Genomic DNA, 27,836 nt, shown 5'->3' with positions numbered 1-27,836 from the left:
TTTTTTGCTGAAGCCTAACATACAAACCTTTCCCTTTGGAAAAAGAAAACCCTGCGGAGATGGACAGTGGTGGAGCTGCAGAACTCAACCCCCTATGACAGCGGGAGACTGGCCTGTCTAATGTCCAGGCACTCGGATGTGAAGAGCAGGAGGCAGCTTGGCTGGGTGGGAGTCGGCTAGATTCTAACATTCCTTTACGAAGCGAAGCTTTTCCCAATTCTTTTGCCTCAGGGATGTTCAATTTGTCCCTGGAAGAGTAGGAAGAATCTCTGCTTCCGGTAGCACTTTGAGCTGCTGTCCAAGCACAGGGCTGTTGAATTGTGTTGGCGCTCAGCACGCTGGCTCAGAGCACGTCTGAATGGCTGCCTCTGACTGTGGGTGTTTTGCTCCTGGGGAAAGCAGACCCTGCGTGGCCTGGCATTGCTGCATGTGTCTGTGGGCTCGCTCCTGCGGGATCCCCCAGCGAGTTCTGGACCCGGGATGAGTGGCTGCTGCTCTGATTCAGTCCCCTGCTGACTGGGTGGCTGCTGTGGCTGCAGCGTATTCGCCTGGTGTGGTTTCAGTTCCCTTTTCATGGTGATATTGAGAAGAGGGCGGACCCCTTGTTCTGCCTTCCGTATCTCAATATTGGGCTGACTCAGTGATGCGGGTCCTGTTTCAAATTTCATCACCACCTGTAAGGGAGCGGACCCTGGGTGGGTGTGGATGGAGCCAGCCAGAGACGCTTCTTCCCTCCGAGGCTGTTTGCTCTAGGGAAGTGGTGGGGCATAGGGACGCTGGCACGGTACCTTTCATGGAGTTCATAGTATATACGGTTAACTCCTTGAGTGTTGGTGAGGCAGAGGGCGAGTGTCCTAGGGCTTGTCTATGCCTAGAAACTGCACTGGGATAGCTCACATCTCTTGGCTGGCCTGTGTTCATGCTGTGGCAAGCAAGCTGCATCACTTTTGAAACTCTCTATCCACATGGTGCTGTGCTGCCCTGATTGGTGCGACAGCCCGCCCGTCGCTGTGCAGGTTGGTGTCCCAGGATAACTTGTCCTGCCTCCAGGTAAGCAGCATTCTAGGCCATTTCTGGGGTGGCTTTGGGACGCTGCCTGGAGGCTGGAGGAATGTGCATTGAGGTCATGCTCTCAGGATGGACGAGGGAAAAGCATGGGCTGCATTCAGAGGTGATGTGGAAGGAGGTGCCAGGTGTAAGGGGCACTGAGAGAGCCTGTATTGCCATAATGGAAAAGTAAGACGGTCTCCTGCTAGTGCTTGTACTGCGACAGCCCTCTCCTCCAGCCCCTAGGGGCACCTCCTTAAAACCCCCTTGCGTGCCACCCCTGGGTTTGGCATCAGACCTCCAGCTATGGCATGCAGGATCTGTACTTCTCTGACTCCAGTGTCAGAAATCAGCAGACGCTCTCGAGTGTTAGCTGGGGGTTACCGTGTTCCCTTTGGGAACAGGTTTGCACCTGCAGGAGAGCGGATGCCCACGGTTTGATCACGAAGAGCGATTGTAGAGTCTCTTGTCTTCCAGTGTGAGTGACAGTCCTGTAGGAGAGGACAGGGTGGCAACAAGGCCATAGTCACGGTGCCTGGGGCACTGTAGGGGATGTTTGCTCTGCTGGACTGGGGATGGAGTCCAGCTGCCGCCAGAGTTTTCAGCACTTGATTCGCTGCCATATCTCAGTGGAGCTGCCTTGCCGAGAGCCGGGGAAGCTTTGACCCCAGATAAGCAGTGAAGTCTCTGCTCATGGGGTTTCCCTGCTCTGTCTAGCTAATGCAAAATCCCTGCTCCCTGCGCTCACCACTGCATAGGTGTGAGAAAGCAGTTGGTGGCTGTGCCGCAGAGTATGGTGAAGAAGCACGTTTGACTCAGAAATGGCTTTCGAGCTGAGCAGGAATTACTGTAGGGGCGACTTGCACTGGAAAGCGCTTCTGAGTGATCCAGGTGGGGGATTGTCCCTGCAGAATTCAGCCTACAGCCAGGTTTTCCTAGATACATTGGAGCATGCTGGAGAACTTGCTCGTACGTTCTCTCTGCGCTATAGAACTGTACAGCTAGGGTCGGCAGAATTGGAGTCTGATTTTCTTATGATTACAGCCGATAATGCTGATTATTTTTAAGCATTTTTTAAAATTTTTTATTGATTTGAAATGTTCACAGTTGCAGGAAATTTTGGGGCTGTCAGACAATTATGTAATGACAGTCTCTAGTAAGTTCTCGACCAGAATTTTGCTTACTTTGCCTATCTATAAATTTTGATTATTACTGATGGGAGTATTTTTTTCATCTAGCTGTGTGTGTACATTGAAATTGAGGTTTACTAACATTTATTGATTTAAAATCTAATCCTTCCAAGCCTATTTATAGCGTCGCTGAGAGAACCCTATAGAAGTGAGCTCATTCTCTACTAAATTCTATAGGGGGTTAGCGTGATTTCTATAGGACCCCATTGGTTTCATTCCCATTAAATTCTTTAGGGCCTTACATTTTAAAGGCCCTCTCTGCTTGGTATAATGGTATTTCTGTTTGTTTTGAATGCACCCCATATGATGCCTTGGGATGCATGCCTTGGGAGCATTTCGTATGGCCCCTAGCTTCTGAGAACATCCCGGGAGGGAGCTGTGGGGTCCAGCATGCTTTAGGATCTCCAGGTGAAAAGGTGGTTGTAGCAGTGCAGCGTGTTACCCTCTGGTCTCTAGAAAGGCCCAAGTGGTGCTTGGGGCCCTGTGGCAGGGCTCTGAGATGTAGGAAATGTGAGTCAGACACTTGAGGGAATCCACTCAGCTGATTTTAAAAGCCACTTTCTTGATGGGTTTGGCTTGAAGCCACAGGCACCCAGGTGAGGGTGGGACCTGTTCACAAGAGGGGGCAGGAGCAGGAAGTCCCAACCAGTGGGGCACTCGTTGCAGTCCAGGGAGGGCTCAGGCCTGTCCAGCCCCGTGTCCCTGACTGCTTTCTGCCTCTTGGCCACCCCGGGGAGTCTGCCCCTTCCCAGTGCTCTGGCACAGCAGGCTCAGCGGATGGGTGGGGCTGGGCTGGTAGCTAGGTAGAGTGCATATGGGGCCCCTCGTGCATACAGCTCCTTGCCTCCAAAGGGCAACACTGTCCCAGCTGGATGCAGTGCCTTCTCTGGCACTCCTGAACCAGAGCTGCCTGCAGTGCTTCGCCCCAGCCACAGGCTGGTTTCCCCCAGCTTCAGCTTTTCCTTCCCTCCAAGCCATGGCCTTGGTGCCGTCATTGCTGAGACTGGATAACATCTGGGGATCTGGGAAGCACCGTGAACATTGCGAGGGTTATTTGAATGGAGGAAAGTCACTGGAAGGAACCCCAGTTTGACAGAGACCTGGGTCCCCTTCCCCAGTCATGGCAGCTCAGACATTCACTCTCAGAAAGAGAAGTACGCAGGATGCTTTGAGACAGACCCCAAGAGAGCCCAGCAGCTTCTGTCCCCTCATGGAGGTTGGGTTTGTTAGATTCCAACAGGAGCAAAACTCCTCAGGGTGGCGGAGAGAGAGAGGGACCGTCAGTGCTAGGGTGAGGAGAGGCGGCTCACTTTGAGGTGGTGGTGCTGGTTGAACATAAGCTTGGCCCTCCTGATTCTCTTATTTGGGGGCTTTCCTGAGACCTCACTCATCACCCTCCTGCTTCCCTGAGCTCCGTCTGTGCTGTAACCTGAATGCTGCTGTTGAGCCAGAGGAGTTAGCTGGATCCTGGGGATCCCTTTGCTTGGCTGCGCCAGGCTCTCAGGCTCCTCCTTGGCTAGACAAAGCAGCTGTACTGTTTTCTGACATGCCTTTCACGTGGTGGGGAGTGTATTTACAGACCAGGGGCTTTATTCATGCAGCCTGTTCTCCCAGGAGCAGCAGGTGTGTTGGAAGGGCCTGAGCCGGCTCTGCCTGCCTGAAATTGGCATTCTGGGTGCAGGGATGGTTTTAGCCTTTCAGCCTCTGCCCCTTGATAGAAGGTGCTTTGCCTTCAGCTGCTTCTCCCTGCCGCGTTGGGAAACGTCAGGGGGAGGCGCGTATGTGTACACAGCTTCCTGGATGATAGGGGTGAGCTGAGCTGGTGATAAAGCGGAATCCGCCCATCTAGCTGCACCAGAGAGGGGACGGAAGCACTTGTTGCTTGCAAAACAAAATATGGTCGTTGGTGCACGTTTCCCCTGCTGCAGCCGCGCATGTTCGGCTTAGTCCGGGGTCCAAGTTTTACCTTTTAACAGCAGGCTGGATTCCCACTGGGGCCGTACAGCTTCTTGCAGTGGAATATTATAGTCCAGCCATAACATGGTCACGGATTGTTCTTTATTGAAACAGTTGGTTGGTAAGTTTTACAATCTCTGCTCTTGCTCTGGCTTCTGAACTCACTGCTGTTGTGACATGGACATTATGGTTTGCGACATGGCTGTGTGTCTGATTGGGGGATTGCTAGGGTTTTATTAGATACTGTGTGGGTTGCTGGCTCTCAGAGTGCTCGGTTCTCCATTGTTAGTGTGAAAGCCGAGTGCGGTTTACACATTCCTGTCTGTCTACTCCCCATGATGCACAAATGCTGGCTGTTAAGCTTTGCAGGAGGGAAGGGGAGAAGATTCTTGCCTGTTGTGTGTCATAACCCCTTGCCCAGGCTGAGAACGGGTGTCCAATGCTTGCGAGTCTCTCCCATTTGTTGTTGTTGTTTTTTCTAAAACGCAGCCATGGCATTTCTGGTGTGCGGGGGTGTGCTGGGCATGGCTTCTGCAGCCTGACAGGCTTCTCTCCAGCACCGATGAGCCCATTACTCATCTGTGCCTTTTTATAAGTGCTTAGATTGGGAGTGCTTGCTTTCCCAGGGCAAGGGCCTGCGATGCCATGATGGTCCTGGGTTCTTCAGCACTGGCTCCTGTTTCACAGGAGTCCTGAGGGGAAGAGAGAGCAGAAACTGTGCATATTTCTGGTAGCTCAGGTGGCAGTGGGTAGGAGGGGGAGATTGTCAGATAGGTTAATACCAAAATTTCCCTGTAGGATTCTTAGGATTGTCATCATATGGGAGCAAGCGCTCCTTCCCCAGGGTCTGTGCTGTGCCTGCCTCCCAAAGGGCGGTGTGGTCCCCACTCTGCTCCCCCCACCTCTCCATCTCCCTTCTGTATGGCACGTGGAATGAGTTCCCCCTACCGCCAGCCCGCCCCATGCCGGCCAGCTCATCACACCAGTTCTTGCTTTGGGCCTCTCGTTTTTCTGGGCCCCTCTGTTAGTCATATTTCTAATTTTAGTCTCCATTTTTTTTTAAAGTCCCTTTTCCAAATCTGCTCTCCAGGGACTTTTGTTATACACATGTCTGCCTTTAACCCCCATCAGCAGCCATTGATTCAGCACGGTTGTTTGGTGTGTTCAGAAATGCTCCGCTTATTTCCCAGCAGGTTCCCAAGGACTCATTGATTTTCCATTTCCACTGAGCTTCCTTCGTTCTAGGTCCATGGTTCACACTAGCCCACTCTTCTTCCCCCCATTTAATGGGCCTTGTGGACCATTCCTCTCGCTTTGTTTACCATGCGGCTTGGTCAGGAGTCACTCAGCGGTGGAGAAACGTGGACAGAGTAGGGCTATGGAGTGTCGATTTCTGGAGTGCTTTGGGTAGGGGCTGCAGGCTCTAGGGTGGCCCCCAGGTGGGTTCAAACCATTCTTGCGGGACTTTCTGGCCACTGAACCTTGGCCCGGGCAATTTCTGTTGTGCAATTGCTGTTGGGGGTGCGAGAGGCGGTGGGAGCCTGGGCTCGTGGGGGAGACGCGCAGAAATGAACATCTCACATTTTTGATGAGATGAGAGAAAGTTTCATCCAAGCACAGGCCTGTGAGCACGATGCCAAATCCCAAAAGCTTTACAGACAGACGCCTTCACAGCTCCTGGGCCATCGAGTGTTCCAGTTCCCAGCCCCTGGCAGGGCCCCAGGGACATGCCAGAGCTTGCGTGGAGTGCAGCTGATAGTGCCGAGAGGAGGGTGTGAAATTGTTCATTGCAATGGATGTCAGCAACAAAGGAGTTAATTGCAGCTCGCCTTTAACCTGTATTGGGCTAGGTGCCTGCAGTCAGAGCTGGTTTCCAGGGGCTTATTGGCAAAGGCGGGTCAGTGGGGCTGCGCTGGGCAGGTTCAGGCAAGATGTAGATGTGCTGGTCACTAGTCTGGAGTTGGCACGTGGATGTCCACATGGCTTGGGGGTGCTGGTCCATTCAGTGCAAAGGGTTCATCACTGTTGGCATTGGCATCCCAGAAGAGGCTGTGCCTGTCCTTGCCCCATGAAAGGTTTAATTGAGAGTGGCCCCAAGCTCTTTGCAGACAAGGATTGGTTGGTTTGAGACATAGGGCAGTTAGCCCCACGCTTGGCATGGCTTTGCAATGCCCCGGGCTTGCCTGAAACTTGAAAAATATGAGGTGGCTGCTTCTCAGGGTCCCGACTCCCTTTGTTCCTCCCCCGGTTGGACAAGGACCCTTCCCCGGCTCCCCTTTTTGTCTCTAGTTGAAACAGAAGGCAAACCTAGCTCTGTTTGTCAGGCTGTGCATTTGTGACGTGCCCAGTGGCCCTGCGAAGGCCCAGTTACTGGCAGCGGTATCGGGCTGCATTAGGGTTAGTTGCTGATAGCCTGATATACCCGGTTCCCCTCCCCAGGGTGTGGTCAGTGCCATGTAGGAGCAAGTCACATTCTTGCACTAAGGCAAGCGCCAGTTTTGCACTTGCTCTGAGATGCTGGGAGTATGTCAGGTGTGCGGGGGACCAATGGGTTTTTATTTCATTATTCTGGGGGGCAGCCTCTCCATAATATAACATCTAAAGCTGGGGGCAACTTTGCACAGAACAGTTTTCCATTGAAAAATACAGGTTTGTCGAAATCAGAATGTTTCAATGTCAATTAAAATGTTGATGGAAAAAGTCAAAATGAAACATTGTGGTTTTTATATTCAATTAGTAATGTTAATACAAAGTTTATATACGTATTGCATTGTGTTTCATATTTTAATACAATGTAAAAGTCAAAATGATAAAGTGGAAACAAAAATATTTCAGTGGTCCCAAATAAAAACAGTTGTTACATTTCATTTTGCAGGAAATTTTGAGGTTTCGGCTTTTTTCTTTTCAATCCAGAATGGTTTTATCCCAAAATGTCAGAATTTCCCATGGAATAGAAATCCCAGCTCCTGAACTCTAGTCAAATCCAAAACTCCTCCCCCCATCTCAGCCTGGAGGAGAGTCTGTTTTCCTTCCCTCCCCATCTGATCTGACCACCCCTTTCACTGGGTTTCCAGGTAGCTTCTCTCCCCACACAGCCGTGGGGTGAGGTCGAAGTCTCCTGCAGTACACTCAGGGCCCAAAAGAGCAGAGAACATCAAGAAATCCCAGTGGAACTGGGCTCTGCCCCAGGTTACTATCCCTTGATTCATTTCACTGGACTGCTCTGTTGCTTCTCAAGAGCTTGGCACTTGCATGCCACAGCTTGGCTTACCCATGCTGCTGGGTGCACGGAGGCTTTTGCTGCCCTGAGGCCCTGGGAGTCAGGTACCTTTCTCTTAACTGGATACACATTGGCCATGAATCTGCAATCAAAAGAAGCCTGGTTGGTCAGTGTTTCTCCTTCAGGCGTCTCTCTGAAAAGCCCAGCTGCTTTGCTCGTTGGCTGGGGAGGCAGTGGAGGAGAGCCAAAAAGCCCTGGCTTGGGACCCAGGAAGGTTCAGAGAGCAGCATGTGAGCTGGTTCACTCCCCTAGCTGGCTGATCGGCATCTCAGCAAGCTGTCGCTATTTTCACTCCAGACCTTCAGGGTGGGGGAGGGGGCTGCCCTGCCCAGCAACTGGCTGACTGCAGCCAAAGATATTAACGGGCAAGCTTAGGTGCTGGTGGTCTGAGCCTCTGCGTAGCTTGCCTGTCTTGAGTCCCTGGGAAGCGTAGCCTTGTGCAGGAGGCATTCTGGGAAGTGGATCTGCAGCACAGACCTCTTGCTTTCTGAACGCCAAGATGGCTTTGATCCTGGCTGTGTGGTCAGTACGTCTGTAACAGATGGCTTGGAAAAGGAATCGTGTTCAAGGATGGGCTCTGAATAGAGCGTCAGATCTCTGGTGTGGCCTTTACTGAAAGGATGGGTGCAGAACAGTAATGTCTTAGGCCAGCTTGGCCACACCGTCCCTGAGAGTCAGGAGAGCTGGGTTGACTTTTGGCCCTGCCCCTGGCCCATTGTGTGATGCTGGGGGAGTCTCTGCACCCCAGTTACCCCATCGGTGGAATCACTAGCCTCCTTTATGAGGTGCTTGGAGATCCCTGTGTGCAGAGCAAGGTCAGGGTTGTGCGGCCGTATGATCTGGAGAAATGTCCGTGCTGCGGTTATGAGCTGACGGGCTTGCGTTGCCGTACATTAACTAGTGTGTGGCAGATGCACACGTGTGGAAATGTGTTGTGTAGCTGATCTCACTTCTCAGCTCTTCCGTAAAAATATTCGATCTAGGGCTGGCAAGCAATTAAAAAAATGAATCTCGATTAATCGTGCTGTTAAACAATAATAGAATACCATTTATTTAAATATTTTTGGATGTTTTCTACATTTTCAGTTTTCTACATTGATTTCAGTTACAACACAATACAAGTGCTCACTTGATATTTATTTTTGATTACAAATTTGCACTGTAAAAACAAAAAAATACAATATTTCAATTCACTTAATAAAAGTAGTGTAGCGCAATCTTTCTCATGAAAGTTGAACTTACAAATGTTGAATTCTGTAAAAAAAAAAAAAAAAACTGCATTCAAAAATACAACAATGTAAAACTTTAGAGCTTACAAGTCCACTCGGTCCTACTTTAGCCAATTGCTCAGAAAAACAAGTTTGTTTACATTTGCGGGAGATAATGCTGCCACTTCTTGTTTTAATGTCATCTGAAAATGAGAACAGGCATTCACATGGCACTGTTGTAACCGGCGTCGAAAGATATTTACGTGCCATATGCATTACAGATTCATGTGTCCTTTCATGCTTCAACCACCATTCCAGAGGTCATGCTGATGATGGGTTCTGCTTGATAACAATCCAAAGCAGAGTGGACCAATGCATGTTCATTTTCATCATCTAAGTCAGATGCCATCAGCAGAAAGTTGATTTTCTTTTTTGGGTTCTATAGTTTCTGCATCGGAGTGCTCTTTTAAGACTTCTGAAAGCATGCTCCCCACCTCGTCCCTCTGATTTTGGAAGGCACTTCAGATTCTTAAACCTTGGGTCGAGTGCTGTAGCTATTTTTAGAAATCTCACATTGGTACCTTCTTTGCGTTTTGTCAAATCTGCAGTGACAGTGTTCGTAAATCAAATAACATGTGCTGGGTCATCATCTGAGATTGCTGTAACATAAAATATATGACAGAATGCAGGTAAAACAGAGCAGGGGACATACAGTTCTCCTGGAAAGAGTTCAGTCACAAATTTAATTAACACACGGTTTGTTTTTTTAACGAGCATCATCAGCATGGAAGCATGTCCTCTGGAATGGTGGCCAAAGCATGAAGGGGCATATGAATGAACGTTTAGCATATCTGACATGCAAATACCTTGCAATGTCAGCTACGAAAGTGCCATGCGAACGCCTGTTCTCACTTTCTGGGTGACATTGTAAATGAAGCAGGCAGGATTATCTCCTGTTAATGTAAACAAACTTGTTTGTCTTAGTGACTGGCTGAACAAGAGGTAGGACTGAGTGGACTTGTAGGCTCTGAAGTTTTACATTGTTTTGTTTTTGAGTACAGTTATGTAACACACACAAATCTACATTTGTAAGTTGCATTTTCACGATAAAGAGATTGCACTACAGTACTTGTATGAGGTGAATTGAAAGACTATTTCTTTTGTTTGTTGTTTTTACAGTGCAAATATTTGTAATAAAAACTAATAGAAAGTGATCACTGTACACTTTGTATTCTGTGTTGTAACAGAAATCAATATATTTTAAAATGTAGAAAAACATTCAAAATGTTTAATAAATTTAAATTGGTATTCTATTGTTTAACAGTGCGATTAATCACAATTCATTTTTTTGAGTTAATCGCGTGAGTTAACTTTGATTGATCGACAGCCTTAATTTGATCTCTAACTTCATAAGGCTCCTGGCTTAATAAGGAACAAGGCTGCAGTGTCTGGGAGATATATTAGCCCAGGCTTCCAGGAATGGATTTCCTTTGGCGAAAGTCACTTAGGCCATGTCTAGAGCCCCAGCTTGCACTGATTTAACTGAAATGGATTAAAAACTGGTTTAGTAATATGGGTGCAACACCCTAATTCTGGCTCTGGCACTCTTTAATTCAATTTAATAGCTTAGCTTAAGCGGATGCTCTCTTAACTCGGTGTCAGGCATACTGAAATCAATGTACAAGTGTCCACAAAAAGGGGTTGGTCACACCAGTTTCCACACTGATTCGGTTAAATAGTGCAACGTGTCAAGGATTTCGTCTTTATCCAATCACGAGTAGAAACTTTGCTTTAAAATGTGTCTTTACAAATTGTGTTTCCTGGAGGGTGAAAGGAAAAATAGTTTGTTCTCTGACGGAGGCTGGAGCATCGTGAAAAGATGGACATCTCTCCCGAGACGGACCACTGTTTGCTTTTAGTGAGGCTAATATTGCTAAGGCAATAGCTTCACTCGGTTTTATCGATCCTGATCTGTATTGCAGGAGCATCCAGAGGTTGCCAGGGGCCTGCTATGTTGGCACATGCCGTAAGGAGCAGGCACTTGGGTTTTGGTCACGACATTTTAAAACCAGTGTTTAATAGTCATTCCTCTGTGTCCATAAAGCATGAGTATGTGACGGATTGCTTCCTGAATCATGAGTGTCTGTCTGTCTGCTGGCGAGAAGGCAGGGCTCATCCTGTGTGTGTAACTTTTTGCAGGTTAAAATGAGTGACTGATAGAACTGCCTAGCGCCAGCTGTCCTGTAAGCAGGAATCCTGAAAACTCCCCGCACATCCGCTGGTGCCCGTCAATCCTGACCCTCTGCCCCCTTCTAGCCCTGGCTTGCTCACCTCCCGCTCTGATCCTGCCTATTCCTCGCTCCTGACTGGCAGTGCTCTGGGTATTCTAGCCTGGGCCCCACTTGTGAGTCTATGAATGGTGCTGTGTAAACCAAGCCCCTGCCAATCAGTGTGAATGCAGGGTCCTGGCCGCTCATCCCACTTCTTGTGGCAGAGATGTGGACTGGTTGTGGAAAGTGAAGGCAGCCCTTGCAGGTTCCTTCCTCGTCTGTAATACCAGGACTCCCTGGCCTTGTGCAGCCCTGGGGGTGCCTATGACAGTGCTGCAGTGTTCCCAGGGAGCAGGGACGCATGCTGCTGCTGGTGAGATGAGCTGGCGTTTGCCGTCAGTCTCCCCAGCCCCTTTACTGTGTCCTAAGGTTACACTCCATGCTGTGGCTCTCAAACGCCCCTTAGCCAAGCCCCGGCGCTGAGAATCCCTTGACTCCGTTGGCGCCCATGGGCGTCGAGGGTGCTTGGCACCTCCCCAGATCCAGCCCTGAGTGACTCCATGTCCCTTGTGCAAGAAGGACGAGGATTTTGGGAGCCTGACCATGTTGTGCCGCCTCCTTGTGGGACTGGGCTGGGCTGCCGACCCCTGGCACAGCAGCATGCACAGTCACTCAGCCTGTGCCCAGCAGCCATGGTGGTGTTTGGAGGAAGGGGCAAAATGAGCCGGGAATGTACAAGAGAGAGGGTGGGGAGAAGCCAGTGGACTGTTTTTCCATGTGCATTTGACCCAAAGGAAGGAGTTTGTAAATGTTGAGATACAGCCCCTGCCCTGCCTGGCTGGTTTGGATTGCAGCCTCTGAGTGTAGTCACTGAGGCCCCTGCATGGCACTAGGGTGGCACCAGCAGGGCACTGGCGAGCAGGTGAATGCGCCAGCTGCTGTGATCAGCAGCCTGGGACGTCAGACCCCAGCCTGCTCAAGGTGAGGGAGGCTGGCCAAGATGCAGGGTCTTCTTGCTCCCCCTGAAAATGGTGCAAGGAGCTGACTTGAACGACTCAGCCAGAGAACAGCAACAGCTTTTTCCCCACCTTGTTCTAGCCAGCCTCAGCCGGCCGGGATCCAGGCTGCCCTGTGGCTCAAACTCATGACTTGACCTGTGTGCGACCCATTAGTGCAAGCCACAAGGGACCACGTTCCCAGGGGAAAGCCCCCCCCAGGTGACATTATTGACTTGAACTGGGACCATCTAGAACATTATTGCAACCAAGGTCCTGTAGTGGCACCAAATCTTGTATAAGGGGGGTCAAATAAGGCGTCTCAGACAAGGTTATGGTTTGATTATGATTGTGCTGTCTATATGTGGGTATCATTTTTGTAGTTAGTTATGAATATTGGCTCTATACTGTCTGTAGTTCAAACTTCTGCTATGCTTCTGGGTGACACCCTAGACAAGTTGGTGTCAGCTCTGCCTAGCCTGCCTGATGGCCCATTAAGGACCATCAGCGATACAATTGACCCACTGAGAGAAGGCAGACGCACCTTGCGACTCAGCAGGATGTGCAGGGACCTGCTTATGGACAGAACTCTGAGGTTTTTCCAAGCCATGTGATGGACAGCTTGTCTTTGGGACAAAGAAAGAAAGACCACATGACAAGAGAATATAAAAAGCTGCTGCAGCTCCTCCATCTGGTCTTCAATCCTGCTTCTTACCTCTGGAGGGACTTTGCTGCACTGAAGCTTTGAACCAAGGACTGAAAGACCCATCCCAGCTGTGGATGTTCTCCAGAGACTTGATTTGAACCTGCAGTTTATTCTATCACTGCCGCAAGCCTGAACCAAGAACTTTGCCATGACTCTATGTAATTGATTCCATTTAACCAATTCTAGCTCTCATCTGTATTTCTTTTCTTTTATGAATAAAAGTTTAGATTTTAGATTCTAAAGGATTGGCAACAGCGTGATTTGTGGATAAGATCTGATTTGTATATTGACCTGGGTTTGGGGCTTGGTCTTTTGGGATCGAGAGAACCATTTTTCTTTTACTGGGGTATTGATTTTCATAACCATTTGTCCCCATAACGAGTGGCACTGGTGGTGATACTGGGAAACTGGAGTGTCTAAGGGAATTGCTTGTGTGACTTGTGGTTAGCCAGTGGGGTAAAACCAAAGTCTTGTTTGGCTGGCTGATTTGGTTTGCCTTAGAGGTGGAAAAACCCTAGCCTTGGGCTGTAACTGCCCTGCTTGAAGCAATTTGTCCTGAATTGGCACTCTCCATTGGGTCCCGCCAGAACCAGCCTTGTTACACGCCCCCCTCCCCAGGAGCATGCATAGAAAGTGGCTTGAGATGCTGAAAGCTACTGGGGCGCCTCCCCCAGGGCTGTCTGGGCCTAGCTTGGCTGCTAAGTGGATTTTTCATCTTGTATTCGCTTGCCTGAGCATAACAGATAAAATGAAATTGTGTCTCCAGGCCCAAAGCGGGACTAATTCTTCACTCAAACGTGCATAATCCTTCACTCCCTTCACCCAGCCCGCCCGTGCCCATGCTGTGTGTGGAGACAGATTAGCAGCCCTGCCTAGGCACTAGCTCGTGGCTGGCCTGCCAGAGGTGGCTGTGGATGCTGAAGTGCTGGCAGTCAGTTGAGGCAAGGCCTTGCCCAGCTCTGGCAGGGCACGGGAGCTGCCTCCCCGAGAAATGAATCAAATGTGGCAAAGGCAGAGTCAAGCTGGGAGTCCTTGGTGGACCGTGGGATGCTCAGCAGAGCTCGCTCTCTGCTGGATTCCCTGTTCTGGCTGTGCCTGTCTGGGGTCGGGTCCTGACCCCTTTTTGGGGTTGACTGGGGCAACGGAAGGATTAGCTGGAAGTGGCCAGAAGGTGTCTGTGGAGCCATGAATGCTTTTCTCACCATCCAGGCCTGGCATTGTGAGCCACGCATCCTTCTGGCTGTGCGCAAGGTTGGGGGTCCCCTTTGGGGAGCCCTCTGGTCAGCACCACATGGTGTGTCCCACAGGGTTTGTGCTGCCCTGACAGGGGCAGTGGCAGCAGGCTGGGAGTCTGTACCTGGAGTGGCTCTGTGGTGCATCCAGCGGGGAGTGGCAGGCAGTGAGTTTTGCGCAACAAGGGTGCACTTTGCAGTGGAGCCTTGCCAAGCCTCTGTCTGTATCTGGGAGGGTTTTGCTCAGCCGGAGGCTTTATCCCAAGCGAGCAATTGCATTAGGGAGATTGAGGGCAGGCCTGGCCGGGGATCTTTGCCCCAGATCAAGATCTTGGTGACATGGCTCATAGTGTAGAGAAAATACCTTGTTTGATCCAGCGGGTCGGGTTAGGGACAGAGGAGAGCAGCTGTCCAGCAGCATGGGGTTCCTGCAGCTTTGGCCTCGTTCACCTCTCTGCAAAAAGAACAGGAAGACTTGTGGCACCTTAGAGACTAACACGTTTATTAGAGTGTTATTAGCTCACGAAAGCTTATGTCAAATAAATTAGTTGGTCTCTAAGGTGCCACAAGTCGTCCTGTTCTTTTCGCGGATACAGACTAACACGGCTGCTACTCTGGCACCTCTCTGAAACACACCACAGTGCGTCTGCAGCACAGCCCTTGCCCTGCGCTCCCTGGAAAGGTGGGTACAGCTAATCCCATAGCCCATGAGCCAGCAACTGGGAGAGACGGCCACAGAGCACTCATTCTATTTTATATCCTGGCCACTGTAAAAAGCTTGAAATAATCTCTTGTTTCTAAATACGTTGCTTTAGCTACGCTCCCCCGTGCTGGGATGAGCAGCAGCACTGCTCTGGAATCTGCTCCTCTGTTTTGGTAGGGCTGTTGTGGGTGGTGTGTGGCTCTGGGTTACTAAGCCCTGTTTGATTTTTGCAGTGAGGAACCAGCATGGGGCTCTGGGAATAGAATTTGAAAGGGACTGTGCTGTGGGGAGAAGGCGGGGCCTGCACATTAGGTCAGGAGCTTTCCATGCTGCCTGCACAGCTGAATCCTCCACCAAGCCGGGGATGTGTTATCCCAGCTGCTCTAGTCATTCTAAACAGGCCTGGGCAAAACCTGGATGAGCGCAGTGTGCTGGAGAACCCACTGGATCTGCAGCCTGGGAGTGCAGACCTGCCTGGGGTTCTGGGGAACTCACTGGATCTGCAACCTGGGAGCGCAGACGTGCCTGGTGTCCTAGGGAACCCACCGGATTCATGGCCCAGGAGCGCAGACCTGCCTGGGGTTCTGGGGAACCTATTGACTGGTAACTTGCTCTGATGCTGGGCTCAGTACAGGATCAGGAAGTGAGCTGTATCTGTGGAGCCTGCCCCATGCTCTGTCTGTAGCAGCTCAAATCCCCCAGGGGCTGCCCCTTGTAACTCACCTGTGAGCTTAGGTCTGGCACCTCTTGGTACAGAAGCTGGAGCCTTTCCTGCAGGCAGGGTTTAGGTGTGGGCTCGGGGTTAGTTCTGCCAGTGGCCCAGCCAGAACGTTGCAGCACAGAACGGGGGCACCCAGGCGGCGATTCCACTGCGTGTCCCAGGCAGATGAAGTGCGAAGGAGTGGCTCCCGCGGGAGGCTGGGCTAGGCTGGCTGCACTCAGGCCAGCAGAACGCAGGGTTCCTGGGCCCCTTACTGCAGGGGGATGCTTCGGTTTAACTCTTCATTGTCCCTGTGTGCTAGCCGCTGGCTTGCTCTGCTGCAGTGGAGGGAAGAGCGGGAGATAGTGCAGACCTCAGCCCTTCCCTGGCTGTAGGGAGAGGCGTCAGGGCACTGGGCTTGCTGGGCCCTTCACGAGAAGGGAAGTGGCTGGATGGGATGGAGCTGGCTGAGCCGCGGAGGCGCCTGGCTCTGGGTTCCTGGCCTAGGGAATCCCGTCTGAGCAGGGAAAGCCCCTGGGCTGTGGCAGAGCCTATATACTGGTGGGTCCCTGCTTTGTGCTTCACTGGCTCCAGCTGGTCAAGCCCCTGTTGCCCCCCGGAGCAAGGGGAATTGGGCCGCGTGGCCACAGGCGCCGCAGGGGGCCATTATTAAAGCGCCACCAAGGCCTGTCTAATCCATGTCTGGGTTTAGCCACGATGGGGGCACTGACGTTAATAGCAGAGATTAGGCTTCCCCAGGGCTTGCTAAGCTGCCTAGTCGCATCCTCCCAGCCAGATTACTGTCTGCAGAGCTGTTCCTGCACAGGGGCTCTAGGCATGGCCACGATAACCTCCCCCCCTCGCCAAGCCCCCGGCAGCTCTGCTCCCTTGGGTGGGTTGAGAGTCGTTATCCTCGGCCAGGAATGAGATTCTGCACCGCGTTTCTTCTCCTGGAAAGGCCTGGCGCTGGGGTGATGGGCAGCATTGCTTCTGGGCCCTGGCACCCAGTATCCAAGGGAGCCAAGTGCTGCCATTGCAGTGCTCTTGGCAGCCAGGGGAGAGGAGCGGGAGCATGGGTCATGTGCAGCTGCCCCTGGGTCCCAGCCCCGAGGAGTCTTGCGCAGTTGGTTCATTGTGCTCAGAGGGGAATAATGCTGCAGGGCCTCCTGCTGCCAGGCAGCAGTTCTGCATCTGGTCTGGGCCAGGCCTTCTTGCATATGGCTGCTGGGCTGGGGTCTTGGGCTGTGAAGAGCCCAGCCTTCCCCTCTGCCCCCTTCCCCAAACTGCTGCCCTGAAATTCCTCTGCCAGGGGTTTGGGGCAGCCCCCTAGGCACTGCTCAGTGCCACTCAAAGGGATGAACCCAGGGCCCACCCGTGTGGGTGCGCAGGCTCCCTGGCTGTGCAGCCAGCATGGCACCTCTGCACAAGGGCAGGGTGTGGGCTGCGCAGGGCGGCCTGGCACGGGTGGCCTGGGGCTCCACTGTTCTATGGACTCCCCTCTGCCTGTGGCTCTGCCAAGCACCAGTGAGAGCGACCCTGCAGAGCAGGTCTCGGCCTGCTGCCCGAGGACCCTGGCTGCTTGGGCTGGCTGCTGCCCCGAGGGGTGGGCCCAATTCCTGCCTCTCTGGTGTACGTCTGGGCGGGACAATTCTTGAGAGTGGCGCTAGAGTAAACTCAACAAGGGAGGGAAATTGGGCCCTGCGTGTTCAATGCTCAGGTCCGCTCCGGCTCCAGGCTAGGCCCTCCCTTCCCATCTGCAATTCCTAAACATACCCTGCTCCAGAGTGAGTACTGGTTGTTCTTTCAGGCATATCTGGCTCCCCTTAGGACCTGGTGAGTTCAACTCCGGCTCCTACATTTCCTGTCCCCTGGTAACCAGGTTTCAGTGCCCCTGAGATTAGGTCTGGCTTGGAGTCTCCAGTTGCTTGGTGCGAGCATTTCAGCGGGCAGCATGCAATACCTGGGGAGGTGAAGGGAACAGCTGCTGGCTCTGACCTGTAAAGGAGGGTCTGGGTGCAGACAGGCCTCGCCAGGTCCCTCTCTGCAGTGGAGCAGCAATGGAGCCATGCACACCGCCCGGCTCTGGGGGGAAGCTGGCGGACAGCGTGTTGAGCTGCGTGTGTTGTTCCTGTGGGGTCTCCTTCCTCGATCCAGGGTTGCCAAGAGAATCGGTATGGAAGGCTGGGAAGAGCTGCAGATCTCGGGCACTCCCTGGGTTGGGCTCTGCAGTGTTCACTCTGAAATGTACCCAGAAGTCACCTACTACAGGACAGGCCCAACAAAGAAAACAACAGAACGCCACTAGCCATCACCTTCAGCCCCCAACTAAAACCTCTCCAACGCATCATCAAGGATCTACAACCTATCCTGAAGGACGACCCATCACTCTCACAGATCTTGGGAGACAGGCCAGTCCTTGCTTACAGACAACCCCCCAACCTGAAGCAAATACTCACCAGCAACCACACAACAGATCCACTAACCCAGGAACCTATCCTTGCAACAAAGCCCGTTTCCAACTGTGCCCACATATCTATTCAGGGGACACCATCATAGGGCCTAATCACATCAGCCACACTATCAGAGGCTCATTCACCTGCACATCTACCAATGTGATATATGCCATCATGTGCCAGCAATGCCCCTCTGCCATGTACATTGGTCAAACTGGACAGTCTCTACGTAAAAGAAGGAATGGACACAAATCAGACGTCATGAATTATAACATTCAAAAACCAGTCGGAGAACACTTCAATCTCTCTGGTCACTCGATTACAGACCTGAGAGTGGCTATACTTCAACAAAAAAGCTTCAAAAACAGACTCCAACGAGAGACTGCTGAATTGGAATTAATTTGCAAACTGGATACAATTAACTTGGGCTTGAATAGAGACTGGGAGTGGATGAGTCATTACACAAAGTAAAACTATTTCCCCATGTTATTTCCCCCTCCCACCCCCCACTGTTCTCCAGATGTTCTTGTTAACTGCTGGAAATAGCCTACCTTGCTTGTCACCATGAAAGATTTTCCTCGTTTTTCCCCCCCCCTGCTGCTGGTGATGGCTTATCTTAAGTGATCACTCCTTACCGTAAAAAGAAAAGGAAGACTTGTGGCACCTTAGAGACTAACAAATTTATTAGAGCATAAGCTTTTGTGAGCTACAGCTCACTTCATCGGATGCATTTGGTGGAAAATACAGAGGGGAGATTTATATACACACATACACAGAGAACATTATGTGTGTATATAAATCTCCCCTCTGTATTTTCCACCAAATGCATCCGATGAAGTGAGCTGTAGCTCACGAAAGCTTATGCTCTAATAAATTTGTTAGTCTCTAAGGTGCCACAAGTACTCCTTTTCTTTTTGTGAATACAGACTAACACGGCTGCTACTCTGAAATCTGAAATGTTCGCTGATCTTCTCTCTGTGAAGGCTTTGGGCAGCCTCACTGGGGTTTGCAGCGGGTTCCTTCAGCTCTGCATTCAAGATGCTCTGGGATAACTTTCAAACTCTGTGAGCCAGCTGGGGAGCGTGTTTGTACTGCAACACCTCCGCAGGCCCAGCCTCTGCTGAGTGGGGGGGCGGGGGCGGCTGCCTGCCGGGGAGCGAACGCCTGGGTGGATCGGCAGAGCTTGGAGGTGTTTCTACAGAGAGTTTAGAAAACACACACACACACACACAGCTGCTATGCTGCAGCAGCCAGAGGAAGGCTTGGCCTCGGAGTCGCTCGTTTGACTCCTGCCCTGGGATGAATGCATCCTTTGTCCTTCTGCCATGGAAAATCATGTGCTCTAATGGACTGAGTGCCAGGCTGGGAGCCAGGACTCTAGGTTCTGTTCTCAGCTTTACTACCAAGCTCCCCGTGTGCCTTTGGGCATGTCTCCATCCTTCTCTCTTCGTTCCCCATTTTCCCATGTGGAGTTTGTAGACAGCCTGGTGGTTAAGGCATATGGGGCCTCTGTGAACCAGCCCTCCCCTGTTGCTGCCACTCGTGGAGCCGCTGGGGAAGGCAGTTTGGAGGGAAATGCTGGTGCAGATGAGGCTGCTAAGTGCTCAGATGCCATCTGCGGGAAATCTCTCATCCACCGAATGGCTGTTTTCATTCAACTTCAGGTTTTGTTTGTGAGGATGTTTCTCAGGGTGGCCAACTCCTGCGATTGTATCAGATATCTTGCAATACTTGGTGTTTTTCTCAAAGCCCCAGCTCTTGGGGTCATGTGATTCCGCAAGAATCTCCGCTTTCGGTCCTTTGTTGTGGCTGTACATTTCTAGCCCTCATGGTTGCAGAGAGAAGCTTGAAAACCCCCAAGTGGGTCCCAATGGCAAAGCAAAGGACTCCGGCATTGATTTGTGGATTTTTGAACTAATCTCAGTATTTTGGCCTGACTCCTGCTTTCCGAGTACTTGACACTGGTGAATCTGATCACTGCCTCGTGCACACAAGTGGCTCTGGAGGAAAGAGATGTTTCCACTCCTCCTAGGAATAGACGAGACCTCGAGGGCTCCTCTAGTTCACGCCCCGCACTGAGGGAGGGTTAAGAATACCTAGCCCTCTCCCATGTGAGAGGGAGTGTGTGGACTGCTGTTTGGGAGCTAAACTGGGAGGTAATGGGTTAGTTCCTTGCTTTGGGGTGACAATTGCTGGGCAATTTCCTGGCCATGTTTGGGCAGTCTTGCTCCCATGTCTCTTTACTGCCATAGCCATCATAAGAATGGCTAGACTGGGTCAAACCAAAGGTCCATCTAGCCCAGTATCCTGTCTTCTGGCAGTGGCCAATGCCAGGTGCCCCAGAGGGAATGAACAGAGCAGGTAATCATCAAGTGATCCATTCCCGGCTTCTGGCAAACAGGCTAGGGACACCATCCCTGCCCATTCTGGCTAATAGCCATTGATGGACCTATCCTCCACAAACTTATCTAGTTCCCTTTTGAACCCTGTTTATAGTCTTGGACTTCACAACATCCTCTGGCAAGGAGTTCCGCAGACTGACTGTATTGTGTGAAAAAATACTTCTCTTCGTTTGTTTTACACCTGCTGCCTGTTAATTTCATTGGATGACCCCTAGTTCTTGTGTTAGGAGAAGGAGTAAATAACACTTCCTTATTCACTTTCTCCACCCCAGTAATGCTGGCCCTGCTGAGGATAAAGAATTGCCCCATCAGAAGCTCTTTGCGAGGATTCACAGCGTATTCTCCTCTTGTTTCTCTTGCTGTTTGGATTCTCTCCACAGGTTTTTCTAAAAGGTCTTGTCTACATGGGGGGTTATTCCACAAGAGCTAGTCCTGATTAACTCCACTTTAAACTATTGGATTAAGCTAATTTGGAATAAGAGCGACCACACATGGAGCTAATCAGGAACAGCTGAACTACTTTTACTTCACACCCTGCCTGACTCCAGATGGACTTTCATGTGCAGACCAGCCCTGAATGAGAGTTCGGTATTCAGGCAGTGTCCTCATGTGCCGGCAAAGAATGTAAAGGTCCAGGTTGGTTCAGGGTCTCATCTCTGAACTTTCAATTCATACGTGGCTCTTCAGAAATTTCAGGAAGGGAGCCAGTCCCCTCTCCGACGTGTGTCTGCTCCTGTGTGTTTCTGACTGATACGCTATCAGGGAGGACAAGTGTATGTCGAGTGTGAGCTCTGAGATCCAGCCAATCTTTATTCCACTGCTTGGTCCTTGAGTGGTGGGTGGCAGAGTAGGACATGGGGTTACATATCGCCAATGTAATTACTGTGTGATTAGATCTGGAGCCTGAGCTATTGTGTTTCCATGGCAACTTTCATCCTGAAAGATCTCCAAGCACACTGCAGAGTGACCGGAGTGACTGGCCTCCTCTGAAATGCAGCCCTCTCAGGGGCAGAGCACAGCAGAATTTTAGCAGCACAATGCAAGAGTGTCGAGACCGGAAGCGAGGAGCTTGGGTGCGGTGGTAGTGGGGGACTTCTGGAAAGCAGAGCCCTGATGATGGGAGTTGGAAGGGCACCCGAGTTAACAGCGCCCCAGTCGTTGTGAAAAGTACGGTGAGTGTTTAGAACGCGTCTTTCCCACCTCCAGCGTGTCTCGCTCTCCGCATCTCCAGGTGCCATGTTTGCTGCGCTAGTGACTGAGAGGAGAGTGCCTCCTGCTGGAGCATTCATGTGGTAGCATCAGGTTTCTCTTGGGCTCTATCCAGCCAACTGCTGAGCTGGTGAACCCGGCCAAGCGTCGAGCCCGTGGGGGCACACGCAGAGCTGCTGGCTCTGGACGGCTGGGTTTCAAAGGCTTTGCCTGTAGCTGGGCCCTTCGCTTTTGTGCTCAAGAGGAAATATTTTATTTCCACAACTGATACTGTCTCTCTTCTGTGAGTGTGGAGCAGGCCTTGACGTTCCCTTCCCTCGCTCGCCTGGCACAGATCGTTCCAGTGTGGGCTGTCTGGGGGAGCAAGGGCTGTTCTGTGCAGAGAAGCTGGTTCTTTGTCTCTCTCTTTGTGCTGCAGCGAAAGACTGGCAGGGCAAATGCTGTGCTCTTCTCCAAGAGAAGAACAAAAACCTGTTGACGCACCAAACCTTTAGAGCAGCCTGTCTCTCCAGCACAGCTGGTGCCAGCTCTGCCTGAAACAAACGTGCTGGAAACCACAGGCAGATGTGAAGCGACCCAACCACACAGTCGGTTCCAAAGCGAAGGGCTTGCAGGCAACATGGAGGTGAGGTAAGGAGTTTACATCTCCATCTCCCCTGCCTGCGCTGTCCCTGGGCCCTGGCGGGGTTCGCCGGCTAGTCTGGTGAGCTTCTTAAAATTCCAGCCTCTGGAATCCTGAGATTCTGTGAGAATCTGTCTGAAGGGAAAGGGAATTTGTAGCCTCATCGTTGCAGAGAACTCAGGACATGGCACCTGATGGCTTTATCCACAGAAGGCAAAGAAAAGAACCCAAGATCTATGTAGGGCCTGCCTCACGATTTCTGAATGCTTGGTTGGCCAGGCTGCTTAGTGAGCAGTCCCCTGGCCACCGGTCTCTGGGTTGTCATCCCTCCTCTCCCATGAGCTCTGCCCCTTTATGTGCTGGTGGGGCCCCTGCTGAGCTCCATAAGGCACTGGTGGTGAGCCCAGCCTTCCAGAACTTCACTCCAGGCGCTACTTCCAAAGCATGCCTAGCCCGTCGGCCCCAGCTGTTCCATTGGGTGGCCCGGAGGCTGCTGGGACCGGGCTGGCAGCTGAATGGTGCCAAGCAGTGAGTGCACAAATGATATTCAAATGGAGGCAAAAGTGCAGCAGCCAGCGCTTGCTCGTGGGCTCAGCCTGCCGGCTGCTGGGTAAACTCTGGGGCTGGCTCCTTGCACCCCACCCCGACCCTGTGCTGTATTTGTAAGAACAGTGACCTTGGGGGAGGGAGCTCAGGTGCCGGCGCAGGCTTTGAAATGGTCACTGAGAAGCGGGAGAGGCCAGGCATGCCATGCATGGGCTGTGGAGCACTGCGAAGTACAGCATGGCCCTGCTGGAAGAGAGACATTTTCACATGGCCTGATGGCAGTAAACATTTTTCCAGGGTAGGCATTGCCCATCCCCTCCTCAGAGCCGCCCTTAGGAGCTGCTTCCTGGGCACAGCCAAGGGTGCTGTGTGTTCTGTGTCTTTCGTTAAATGCCTCTCCTTGTCCCCTGATGTCTCCCTACCCCCCCCCCCCCATGGCAGGCTTGGGGCCCTGGTGTTTCAGTTCCTTGGTTAGGTCTCTCTCTCTTGGCATTGCCAGGTGCCCAGCGCACCTCTGGGCCCAGTAATACCAAAGCAGCAGTAAGTGCTGGTGTGAGGGGAGAGGGTCACAGCTTGTCGTGGCCCACTGAGTACATGTGGCCTGTGCAGGCCTGAGGTCAGCCTCCTTCCCTTTCTCTTGTGCCCTGCTGAAGAGCAGCCAGGCACGGAGACCCCCGGGTGCAAACACCCACCTGAGGCTCTGCAGTGGGAAGCTGCCCCGCTGGTTTTATGGCATGTCTTCAGCTGAGTGAGACACTTGTGCTGCTGCCGGCCCCATGTGGCCTGGTGCTGGCGCTCCCAGCGAGCGTGGCTGGATCTGCGCAGGGCCGTGCGCTCACTGCAGTGGCGGGGAGGAAGCTGCCAGGAGCCCAGCACTTGCTGTTTGGTCTGCGAGAAGCAGCTGACATTTTGGAAGGAAATAGTTGCTGTTCACTCCTTCCTGTAGCAGGCAGCCTGAGGAGCAGCAGCGCTGGGCTGCCACGCTAGGCTATCCCTGCGGGCACGACCCCTTCGCCAAGAGGCAGGATCCCCCTCGGTGCCCAGGGTCAGGGTGCCCAGGTGGCTGGCAAGGCGCTGCCAGGGCAGTGCATGGGGAAGGGCAGAGCGAGGAGAACACATGTTCCTGCCGTGAGTATCCCCTGCACTCGGGGAAGGGACCAGCGGCTTCTGATCCGGCGCTGAAAGAGAGATTTGTCGTCGGGGCCACCGCTCTGTGCTGGAAGGAGTGAGTTTGCGACCAGCCCCCAGGCTCTCCAGCAAAAGCTTCCTGGGGCATTGGCGAGATGTCAGCATGGCAGGGTTAGGGGTCTGTATGGCAGCTCTGCACAGAACCTTTCCTGTCCCCCCCCGTTGTTCCCCCCTCATGCTCACAGCCCCCACTGCTTAGCAGGAGCTTGGGATTCGCCATATGTGGCGTGAGGCTCAGAGCTGCCTCGTTGGCGCTGGGGGGGGAGTGCTGTGCCCTGGGGCCCCAGAACAGCTCAGGCTGAGCTAGGGTGCAGCTGGAGTCCAATGGTTCATAGCCCTCACTGTTCAAAAGGTACGGCTTTTTTCCAGTCTGACTTCGTCTAGCGTTCGCTTCCAGCCATGGGACTGGGTTAGACCTTCCTCTGCTAGACTGAAGGGGCCGTTACTAAATATTTGTTCCCCACGTAGGTACTTACACCCCTGAACTGTCTCTGTGTTAAGCTAAATAGACTGAGCTCCTTGAGTCTGTCACTGTAAGGCAGGTTTCTGAACCTTTCATCATTCTTGGGGCTCTTCTCTGACCTTTCTTCAATTTACCAACATCCTGCTGGAATTGTTGGCGCCAGAACTGAGCACAGGAGTCCAGTCGGGCCAAACACGGAGGTAAAATAACCTCTCTGCTCCTGCTCAAGGTTCCCTGTTTCTGCAGCCTGGGATCACATCAGCACTTTTGGCCACAGCATCACGCTGGGTGCTCATGTTCGGCTGATTATCCTCCACAGCTCCCACTTTTTTTCGGAGTCCCTGCTTCCCAGGGGAGAGTCACCCTCCTGGAAGTATGGCCTTCCTGTATATGGGGTGCCGGAGATTGGGGCCAGAGGGTTGAGGACTGGGAACCAGGGAGGGAAATAGTGGGGTGACTAGTTCAGCAAGGGGTATGGACTGAGAACCAGTAGGGCAGGAGGAAGGAGGCAAGAGAACCTGGGTATGGGGGGGAGAACTGGGACTGGCTGGGCAAAGAGGCTGGGGTGGCACCGAGATTGGACAAGGGGATCAGGGAGGGAGCCTGGAACTGGGAACCACTGAGCTTGGGGAACATGGCGGGAGGCAGGAGGCAGCTAGGGGGAAGGAGAGAGGCAGACTGGACTAGGAGCTGGCAGGGGGTGGGAGGGAGACAGGGGCTGATGGAGATCACTGGAATTGAGTGGAGATTTGGAGAGGAACTCCAGATGGGCCTCTAGGACAGTCTGGGTAGGGGGGACAGGAACTGGTTGGGTGAGGAGAATGGGACAGAGAGCCAGGGTGTGGAAGAGCCAGAACTGGGACAGGTTGGAGAGGACAGGGCAGAAGAGGCCAAGCATGGGGGGAATGGGCAGATGGGTTTGGGACCACAAGAGCACGAGTACAGGCCCTGGACTCCCCCACACTCCGTGACAACTGGTGGCAGGGGTGGGATCTACTGCATCCCGTGAACAGCGCTTCCTGCAGTAAGTGACTGGGGAACAGTAAAACGAAGGGGGATTGATGGGGACCAGGCATGCTGAAGACTCAGAGAGAGATGGTTTCCGGGGGCGGTTAACCCCTGGGAGTGTGTGACCAGAGAGAAGGAATTTTGCAGTAACAGGGTCCCCCAGGGGATTGCAGCAAGTGGTCCCAGGGGCAGAGGAGTCTGCAGCTTGACCCTGGCAAAGAGGTGGTGACCTCAAGAAGGGCTGGCACCCTAGGGATTCTTCCTGGAAACCGTGGAAAGCTGCCCAGGCCTGTGAGTGGCCAGCAGGGAGATGTACACTAAACGCCTTAAGAGCGACCTGGTGGAGCTATGCAGGCAGAGGGGGCTGCGCATTGGGAGGTCAACCAAGGAACAGCTGATTGCCCAGTTGGAGAAGAGGAATCGCTTGGATGACCCGATCCCTGTCCCTGAGGGAAGCCGCCCGGTGGATGCAGCCTGGGGCCTGACTAGGCTGGGAGGGGTCAGACTGCTGCTGAGGACATCCCAAGACCCTTCCTACCTATGCCTGGGGGAGGGGTTGGGGGAAGCCCAATGAATACCGAGGGCACCCTGACCCTGGCAGCCAGCAAGGGATCCTCCCGGTGGAACTCCCCATCCCTGGAGCGGAGGTGGCTGGAATGGGAGAGGGAGATGAAAATGAGGGAGCTGGAGGATCATGAAAAGCAGCGTCAGCATGAGTGGGAAGAGGAGGAGAGGCAACATCAGCGTGAACAGGAGGAGGAGGAGAAACAGAGGCAGCATGAACTGGAGCTGGCCAGGCTGAGGAGCAGTGGGGCCCTGGCTGTAGTGAGTGAGAGGGGACCCAAGACTGCAAGGAGCTTTGATAAGTGCTTCCTGGCCCAGCGTAAGGAGGGGGAGGACATAGATAGCTTCCTGACGACCTTTGAGAATGCCTGCGAGATGCACAGTGTTGACACTGCAGACAGGCTCGTTTCTCACCCCCTTACTGGACCCCAAAGTCGTGGAGGTGTACAGCCGAATGACAAGGGCAGAGGCAGGAGACTACGAACTGTTCAAAAAGGCCCTGCTCCGTGAGTTTGGGCTGACCCCCGAGATGTACCGGATAAGGTTCTGGAGTCAGCGTAAAACGCCTGAGGTCACATACCTACAACTGGTCAACCAAATGCAGGGATATGCCCGCAAGTGGACAGCTGGGGCTCAAGCTAAAGAGGACCTGCTTGACCTAATTGTACTGGAGCAACTGTATGAACAGTGCCCTTCTGACCTGAGGCTATGGTTGGTGGACAAAAAGCTAGAGAACCCACAGCACCCAGGGTAGCTGGCCAACAAGTTTGTGAACAGTCGGTCCAGGGGTAGCAGGGAGGAGTCCCAAAAGAACAGGCACCCCACGATGCAGAGAGTGAGTCACCATGGGACCTCCCAGCAGGGAAATATGGAGAATCCGCCACCCAAGGGGAATGCCTGGCGTCGGGACCCTCTGACCCGCTAGAGGGGACCAATGTGACCTGAGCTGCTATCACTGTGGCAGAGAGGCCACGTACGGACCCAGTGCCCCAGGCTCAGGGACAGACTGAGCAGACCCAACCTACCCAGGGTTAACTGGGTAGGGACCCAGCTGGACGAGGGGCAGACGCCCCAGAAAGGGGGGCTGCCAGCTTACCACCTGCTCAGGAGGGAAGAGTACTCCCGGCCAGCTCTGCCAGAGGGCTGGAGGCTCTGGACTCAGGGTTCTCGGTTTACAGGGTTGGTGCGGGGCTGTCCCTCTGGAGAGAGGGCCTTGTTCCCCTGGAGGTGGATGGGAGGAAGGTCAATGGATACTGGAATAGGGGCACGGAGGTGACGCTGGCCCGGCCCGTGGTGGTGGCCCCAGACTGGATGGTGCCCAACACCTACCTGATCCTGACGGGGATGGGAGGGACCCGGTTCAAGGTGCCCGTGGCAAGGGTGCTCCTGAAATGGGGGGCCAAGGAGGGCCCCAAGGATGTAGGGGTTCACCACCATTTGCCCACTGAGGTTTTGATGGGGGGGGATCTAGAGGACTGGCCAAGCAACCCCCAGACCGCCCTGGTTGTGATCCGTAGTCAGAGCCAATGAGGGGCACTGTGCCCTGACCTTGGGGAGGGTACTACGCTGGAGGCACAGGACCCTATCCTGGTGGGGAGGGAGCACCGAGGGGAACAGCTCAGAGAGGCTGTGACCTAAGACCCGGCCAATGACAGGGAACTGAGCCCCATCCCCTCCCCAGCCGCTGAGTTCCAGGCCGAGCTGCAGAAAGATCCCTCCTTGCGGAAGCTCAGGGACCTGGCCGACCTCAGTGCGGAACAGACCATGAGGAGAGGTTGCCAGGAGAGGTTCCTGTGGGAGAAGGGGTTCCTGTACCAAGAATGGGCTCCCCCAGGGGAAGTGGAGTCCTGTGGGGTCAGGAGGCAGCTGGTGGGTCCCCCAGAAGTATCGCCGCAAGCTCCTGTATGTGGCCCATGACATCCCCCGCTCATGGCACCAGGGAATCCGGCGCACCCGGCAGAGGCTGCTACAGAACTTTTACTGGCCTGGGGTCTTTACCACTGTCCGGCAGTATTGCCGATCCTGTGACCCCTGTCAGAGGGTGGGGAAGGCCTGGGACAATGGGAAAGCGGCTTTGAAATCTTTGCCCATCAT

At 52.9% G+C, this 27,836-nt stretch overlaps 1 long non-coding RNA gene across 1 annotated transcript; it reads left to right on the top strand.

Moving 5' to 3' along the window:
• Positions 1-812: 812 nt before the first annotated feature.
• LOC122457636 lies at positions 813-26,197 on the top strand. Its single transcript, XR_006277278.1, has 3 exons — positions 813-4,314; positions 18,822-18,828; positions 26,185-26,197. It is a non-coding gene; the product is annotated as an uncharacterized LOC122457636 (long non-coding RNA).
• Positions 26,198-27,836: the final 1,639 nt, after the last annotated feature.

This window comes from Dermochelys coriacea, chromosome 27 (assembly GCF_009764565.3).
Source record: "Dermochelys coriacea isolate rDerCor1 chromosome 27, rDerCor1.pri.v4, whole genome shotgun sequence".
Lineage (NCBI taxonomy): Eukaryota > Metazoa > Chordata > Testudines > Dermochelyidae > Dermochelys > Dermochelys coriacea.
The sequence above is the reverse complement of the archived record's forward strand: the minus strand, read 5'-3'. Positions and strand labels throughout refer to the sequence as shown.